General features: G+C 38.8%; 1 protein-coding gene and 1 long non-coding RNA gene across 2 annotated transcripts in view; one reads left to right on the top strand and one right to left on the bottom strand.

Moving 5' to 3' along the window:
• Positions 1 to 8,018, bottom strand: part of LOC116695607 (inactive N-acetylated-alpha-linked acidic dipeptidase-like protein 2) — a 730,805-nt gene that overhangs the window by 301,761 nt on the left and 421,026 nt on the right. The gene's annotated exons all lie outside the window — the stretch shown is intronic.
• LOC116695678 (uncharacterized) overlaps positions 1 to 8,018 on the top strand; it is a 17,104-nt gene that overhangs the window by 8,682 nt on the left and 404 nt on the right. The window contains exon 2 of the long non-coding RNA XR_004333527.1: positions 2,691 to 2,696. This is a non-coding gene — a long non-coding RNA (uncharacterized LOC116695678). The remainder of the gene's footprint in view (positions 1 to 2,690; positions 2,697 to 8,018) is intronic.

Genomic DNA, 8,018 nt, shown 5'->3' with positions numbered 1-8,018 from the left:
GAATGCCAAGAGTGTCCAATGCAGTAATCAGAGCAAAGGGTGGCTACTTTGAAGAAACTAGACTATAAGACATGTTTTAGTTATTTCATACGTTTTTGTTAATTACATAATTCCACATGTGTTCATTCATAGTTTTGATTCCTTTAGTGATTATCTACAATGTAAATAGTCATGAAAATAAAGAAAAAGCATTGAATGAGAAGGTTTGTTCAAACCTTTGGCCTGTACTGTTAAATAAATGCCAAATAAATGTAATATCCTCTTAGCTCTCAGTGTTTTTTCTGACTATAACAAGGCTATGCCCGATATGTCGTTTCTCATTAGAGTTTAATTTAGGTGTATGGTGTCTATTTAGGATAGGTAACTTTGATTGTTTTGTGTCTAATATGGTCTGATTTGTTACAAAGTAAAGCTTATTATGTCCTATTAAAGTGCCATAAAATAAACTGTGACCAACCATGCAATAAGGCCATCTTCAGACAATCACAAATGTGTGGAAAAAAACCCTCATTCATTTCAATTAGCTGTGTGCCGACACGGAGGCTTGGGCAAGAAAACTTCAAGCTTCAACTGCCTCAACCTTTCCTGCAGAGAATGCAATATCATCTGGGTGCATTTTTTATTTGAGGAGTGCCAATTTTAGTCTGAATACCGACATTCCAAGATGACATCAGTTCATTTGAACACCAAAAACATGTTTTCTCTTTACACTGGGATGACGTCACATGTATAAAAATAGCTTCTCTAAGAATAGTTTAAGAAATATTAAATCCTCATGGTTTAAAAAAAAAAAAAACATCGTACCATGACAGTAATAAGTTACCTTGTTTGCAGTTTGAGGTGTCCTGTCAAAGTTGTGGAGGTGTGGATTTTATAATGGAGGTCTATTTGGGGCTGGTTTGAAACAATGACTGACCGCTTGCAGAGCCGTTGCACTTTACACAAAATACCTAACGATGTCAGATTTTGGCTCGCACACTATCGCGCTGGGGACACTAAGGCGAGCATGAACCTAGCTCAGTAAAGAGGTGCACTGTTTAAGCATTTTCGAAAACAAACAAGATGATTACAGCTGATATGGAACTTTCTGTCAAAGTACTACTATTTTTAATTCCTTTAAAATACTCAACACTCATTCCAAGACAAGAAGACATACTTTATCAATTACTTTTTTTTCACTCTCTTGTTACATTTACACACAAGCCTGAAATACACACAGATGCCCAGAAACCTAAACATTCACAAATGGATAGTGTCTGAATGTCGGAGGGAGGGGGACAGCTGCCCCGAGCAGTTAGGGCTTCAGTGCCCAGGAGGTGAACTGGCACCTTGCTAACATAACAGCATTTAACAGCTACCAGTCCACACTGGTGAACCTCCGATTCCAAAGCCAAGTCCCTACATACTGAGCTACTACAGTCCTACTGTCATTTAAATATATTAATTTATGTACATTCAATTCATAGCCATGTACAGTATATTTCAGTTTCTTTCACATTTATCAAACAAAGTCATTCATCTTAACTGAGCAGTTTTAGGCCCTGAAACTAGAGGTAAATGGAACATTTGAAAATGATTTGATATCAACTCCCTTTGCGAATACAAAAATCATAGAAATCATGAAAAATATACTCATGCCTTATTCTTGTTAGCAGTTATTTGCATTGGCGGAGAGCAATAAGCAAAGTAATCTTTGAACCAGAAACTGAACCAGACCAGGAATCTATGCTAGTGGCTCTGTGAAGCATCAGTGCTGATGCTAAACAGGTATAATGTTTACCATGTTGGATTAGCTATTATTTCCCTAATTAGCACTAATGACATTAGTTTTGCAGGTATTTGGTCCTAAATCAAAGTATTCTACAAATTAAAATTTCGAACTAATGAAGCATATTTTGTGCCAATTTATCTAGTAAATGGTGCAACATTTTAACAAGAAAAGTGACATTTTTGAGCTGTTGCTGGTGTAAGAGGAATAGTCAGGTGATCACTAAAGTCATTAGGAATTATAATCTGGGTACCATGGGTATCTGTATTAAAAACCATGGCACACAATTTAATAGCTGTTGAGTTATGTCAGTCTGGATCAAAGGGGTGGGCCGACTGACTGACAGACAGACAGATAGAAAGGGCGGCTGTGGTTCAGTGGTAGAGTGGTTGTCTGCCAATCGGAAGGTTGGGGGTTCAATCCTTGGCCCTGCAGTCCCATGTCAAAGTGTCCTTGGGCAAGACACTGAACCCCGAGTTGCCCCCGATGCTGCCATAGGAGTGTGAATGTGTATGAGTGTTTATCTGATGAGCAGGTGGCACCTTGTACGGCAGCCTCGGCCACAGTGTGTGAACGGTGAATGTTTCCTGTATGATGTAAAAGCATGCCATACAAAAATACATACAACATGTGGCCACATTACTTGGCTCAGTCAGGCCTTGGGTACATTGTGTGTGTCAGTATAAACCTCGAAGTGGATACTTGTAAGACAGGATGAGAAAGAGACTATGATAGAGGGACAGAAAATGTAGTCATTAAACAAATGACATGACAGGAAGCATCACACGGTCTCCCACAGTGATCAAAGCAGAGGAAAGGAATGCATTACAGCTAATAAGCACTGCAGGAGGGTACTCTCCTCTCATCCCTGTCAATAGCTGACACCTCACTATAAGAAACGAAACTAAGCTCACACCAGCAGACAGAAGTGAAGGAGAGGAAGGAGACACACGGAGAGTGATAGATTCAGAGAAGACAGAGGAACTGATCCAGTTCTTCCAAGACACAATGCCATAAATTAAATATATTTTTTTCTTTTAATAATTAGGACAGAATTAATGTTTTTTGTTCATCTGGTCTCGAAGTCTTTGCTTTTTTGCCTTTGCTGTTGGTAGCTCGGTCTAGTCACTACAAAATGCTTTTGTTGGTGGTTCAGTTGCAAGGAAAAGGAATGTGTGGAATAAAAACAATACCTTTGCTGCTCCATTGATTATTATCTCTGAGTAGTAGTCTGAAAATATTGGCAAATTAATTGAGAATAAATCCGTTGCCATTTAGTGTCCTTTTGGGGCTAATCCTTCTAAAACTGTTTATTGTTGAATAAATGAATGAACACAATTTTTATGGCACAATTTGCCAGTGAATGTGTGATATTTCTTTTGCCTTCACATTTCTTGGGGAATAAAAGCATGTTTTAATCAAGAGGTGTATCTACCAAAGTTATTCTGTCCCTATTACACTAAACAAATTGGAATGAAGCAGCGAGCATTCTGATAAGAAGTGAACCTATGGCTTTGTGAGGACTGGTAAAAAGAAAGCCAAGGTCAAGTGTTTTATTTTATTTTCCTACAAAATGGAATAGAAAGGTTGTAATAAATTCAGCATTCCTATTTCTTTACTTGTCCTTCATGAAGCTTAATCTAAATAATGAAGACTGGACTTCAAGTTAAAAGTTCTCGATACAAACTGCAAATCTGATTTCAAGCAACTGCATTTATTGTCAAATTGAGTCTAACAAATTTAATACTTGAAATCATTTATTCAATTTTCTTACTCGAGAAGCACTAAAAAAAGAGTGACAAATTAAATGTGTACTATTGCTTGTACTGATCTTTTCCGTCCACACAAATTTCGAACACAAACTGAAACAGTAGGAAGGTGGCAATCACAAACTTTCAAAGTTGAGACTGCCCTTATTCACGTCTGATCCTATCTTACTGCTTCTCCTCTGTGGAAAATTTAGCTGTTTTGAGACATTTTAATGCACCACATAATAAAAATGAAGAAATAAATCAATCAGTGGTTTGAGCGACTTGCCTGTGCCTTGATTTATTCTGTTTAGGAATACAATCGTTCTGTGAAAATCAGCCAGATGTAATATGTCATGGTTAGCACTGGGTAACTGGTACCTTTATGATGCAGAACAATATACTTCTGTATATTCATTTATATTGTAGTTGTTCCAGTCCATGACAATGCTTATTACCATAAGTGCAACAAAGGGCTGCGTGTGTTACAACAGCGCGGCTTCGTAGTAAAAGAGTAGGGGTACTAGACCTCTCCCATTGAAAATGTGTGGGCAGTATGAACTGCAAAATATGACAACGGAGACCTGAGACTGTTGAGCAAGTAAAACTGTACAGAAAGAAAGGCAGCCTGAACAATTGATCAAACTCCTGTGTAACAACCATAAAATGCATTTGCAAGAACAAGATGTCTTTGACTCATATGCTTAAATGTAACTTATGCTCTGTACGGAACTGTTTAACCTAATTAGCCAATTGTCGTCAACTTTGGCAAATTCTTTTATACTATGAGGCTGAAACCAACCAAGGCCTCCTCCCGCCACCATTAGTGCCAAACACATTATCATCAGAGGGGGGATGAGGACACATTCCGACCTACAGAACATTAGCCCTTCCAGTCAAATCAATGAATGCTGACACAACGTGGGTGCCAACAGAAAAAGGTGATCCTGATTGAACTTATGCTGGAACGTGATGCACTGTCATCTTACAAGCTGCTGCATTGCCAACAAAATAAGTGCAAATGTACATTCCCGGTAGGTTATATATGCTTCTAGGCAATATTATTAGGAAACACTCTATTGACTTTTCACTGTTATAACCAATTATATATATATATATATATATATATAGTCCCTGACAAAAGTCTTGTCGCTTATCTATTTGTAGAAACACCTGCTATTAACCTGACTTAATTAATCAATTGGTGTAGAAGAATAGCTCATATGAAAAGCTAAATGATGCCATGAGTGCAATGCACTGAAATAATTAGTTTCACTAAAAAAAGATTTATTATTTAAACAGACAGAAGGTCAAATTTTGGCAAAACAAAAGTTTTGTCGCCTATACATAATGAACAAATTTACTACAAATACTAAATATATCAGCAAATTAATATGTGTGCTGTGGATTCAAATTTAATATCTTGTATGACTTCCATGGCTTGAAGGACTGCTCCATGCGGTTTGGCAAGGATTCATACAATGTATTGATGAAGTCCTCAGGAATAGCTAGGAAACATCTTGCATGCCTCCCAGAGCTCATCAATATTCTTTGGTTTGGTCTTCCATGCTTCCTCTTTCCTCTACCCCACATTTGCTCAATGATGTTCATGTCTGGTACTGCCGCCAATCCTGGAGCATCTTGACTTCTTCGCCTTGAGGAACTTTGAAGTGGAGATGGAAGTATGCGATGGAGCTCCATCCTGCTGGAGAATTTGGCCTCTTTTATGGTTGGGAAATAAGAGGTAGCTAAGATTTCTTGGTATTTGAGACTATTGATGTTGCCGATCTCTCGCACACTGGATGTAACCCCAGACCATGATTTTTCCGCCACCAAACTTCACTGTTTTCTGGGTGAAGCTTGGATCCATGCGGGCTCCATTAGGTCTCCTGCAATATTTTTCGGCAACTGTGGTGTAATTCAACAGAAGATTCATCTGAAAAATCCACTTCTTCCACTTCTCCAGCGTCCATCCTTTTAGCAGGCTGTGGGCCTTGGCAAATGCCACACTGTTTTTCAATTGTCTTTTGTTTAGTGCTGGCTTCTGGGCACTGGTTTGACCATGGAGGCCATTTCGAGACAGAATCCGACAAACCGTTCTTGGCACAGGGACTTCAGGGACCAGGTCTCGTGGAGCTCTGCTGCAGTGGAAAATGGGCTGGCCTTGGATTTTTGAGCCAAAAAACGGTCCTCTCGAGCAGTTGTCTTGCGGGTTCTGCCTGACCTGGTCTTGTCAAAAACACTTCCAGTGTCTTCAATTGTTTTTTAATCCTCTGTACTTGACGCTGAGACACATTGAAGGTGTCTGCCACATCAGCGTGGATCTGGTCTTCAGCCTCTTGATAACAAACTTTAGTCTAGGGTGAATCTAGGCCGTTAGCAGAGTCTAGTTGCAGTTGATGTGAAGGTCTAGTGTACTGGGGTTGTTTTTATACACACCTGAGACCTAATTGATCTTATTATCACAGGTGAAGCTCATATGACAAGGCGACAACACTTATTCTTTGCAAATTGACTCAATGCTTTACCAAGCTGTGATATTAGAATACTTTTTGACAGTTTGTTGCACTGAAACATTATTACAAAATTGTTGGATTAAAATGAGCCATTTCTTGTAAATAATCTTGATTAGAAATATATTTCAGCGGCACTTCAGTCAATTTGACCAAGCAACAGACTTTTGTCAGGGACTGTATATATTTTTCGACCAAGCCAAGACGAAAAAGAAACCAATTAGTTACTTAAACTTCAAGCATGCATTAAGGACATAAAATCCTTGCGGCAGATGGCCACCCACCAAGACCTTAGTTCTGCCTGAGATTTATGTCTGCTTAAAGGAAGTTTTTCCTTTCCGTTGTCACACCAAACGCTTGCTCTTGGGAGGGAATTGTTGTTTTTTGTAAATTATAGAGTGTGGTCTAAACCTACTCTATCTGTAAAGTGTCCTGAGATTACTTATGATTTGATACTATAACTAAAATTGAATTGAAATTAAATTAATGTTCAATGTGATTGCCACCTTCCTACCGTTAGGCTATTGGTTGTTACAATGAAAGATAAAAGTATTAAAGCCGTGCTAAGTTTTTCAGAGCAGTAGAATCTTTCCTCATGAAATTATAAATGGGTGTGCAGTGTTTTGGAGTCTGATAAGCCTTCAGATTCATGGATCTGTTATTTTAACTGGCCTGCCTGGATCGTATTGTCTCAGTGGTACATGAAACAACGCACCCTGCCAATGCAGTCTCTGAACACCCCCTGATGAATGAGTGTCACAGGGCTGTTAACTAGTTTATTACATATAGTTATAAGGGTCAAACTAAGAATATGTAAAGCTATTTCATAATGTTTTGTTTTCTTTTTGTTTGTCAAAAAACAGACAGGAGCCTAGTTTTCATCCACACTTATTCATGCAAATTAAGTGATATTGAATCCAAAATGTCCTATATACACTGTAAAATTTGATTGAACTTCATGAATATCAACTCAAAGTTAATACGTTCGGTCTCTTCGGATTTTCTCTAAATTGGTAAGTGGTTTCATGTGATAAACGCCGATGGAAACGTTATATACCGAATAAATTGAATAAAATGAAATATGATTACGATTTAGATAGTTTTATGGTTAAGCCTCTCTACAGGTCAGAAGTGGTAAAGACTGTTGTGCGCACTATCAGGAGTGCTGACGCAAATGTCCCTTATGCTGCAACAATCGTTTACTACAGCCTTGGTGCGATTGATGGCCAGAACCTTTTATTGACAAAATCCATGTATCCTTTAGCAGGGGATCTAATCTAATCTATACACCTGTGGCACACAGTGCACTCTGGAGTTATGCAGTGAGATCTCATGTGCCTCATCCATTCCAGGTAGGTATATACACCTTCAGATCATCCTTGTTCATATGGCATTGAACACTGCGTAAACCCACCGGTGCACAATTGTCTTGTTGACCCCAAACATTTTGCCTACCAATCTATACTCACTGCGCATGTAGCCAGTTTGTAGAGCGCAATGGTGCTACACTTCTCAGTTGGAATGGCGGACAATTGCTTATCGCATCTGGCATAAGGGATAGCCAATAAAATTACAGGCCAAATGTGTTCTTGATAATGTGAAAATGCTTCAACCGAAGGGTTTCTGGGATAGGTCTCTGAACCACGATCTCCCAGAGCTGTTTGGAACGTTGTCGTTCCCACACCACATGCCTTCTCAGTCGTCATCGGGCATTTACGTGCATCTGCATCGTTTTCTTATTTTAGCTTGACACTGGCACATGTGCAATATTACTCATTTTGGCTAGCACAACTTTGTTTGCAAACGTTGCTTGAATATTGTGCGATTTAGTGCGAAAATGAATGGAAACACCATCAAATGTCTCAAATTAATTCGATATACCAATCTGACATCAAAACAGAATGCGACGTCATTATGCACAGGTTTCTATTCGCTTTAAAGCCGTTGGATGGAAAACACACTTTCACCGCCTTTATTCTCGTGAGTTTT

The sequence above is a fragment of the Etheostoma spectabile genome, chromosome 9 (assembly GCF_008692095.1).
Source record: "Etheostoma spectabile isolate EspeVRDwgs_2016 chromosome 9, UIUC_Espe_1.0, whole genome shotgun sequence".
Lineage (NCBI taxonomy): Eukaryota > Metazoa > Chordata > Actinopteri > Perciformes > Percidae > Etheostoma > Etheostoma spectabile.
Note: the sequence above shows the minus strand (reverse complement) of the source record. Positions and strands in the feature narration are given on the sequence as shown.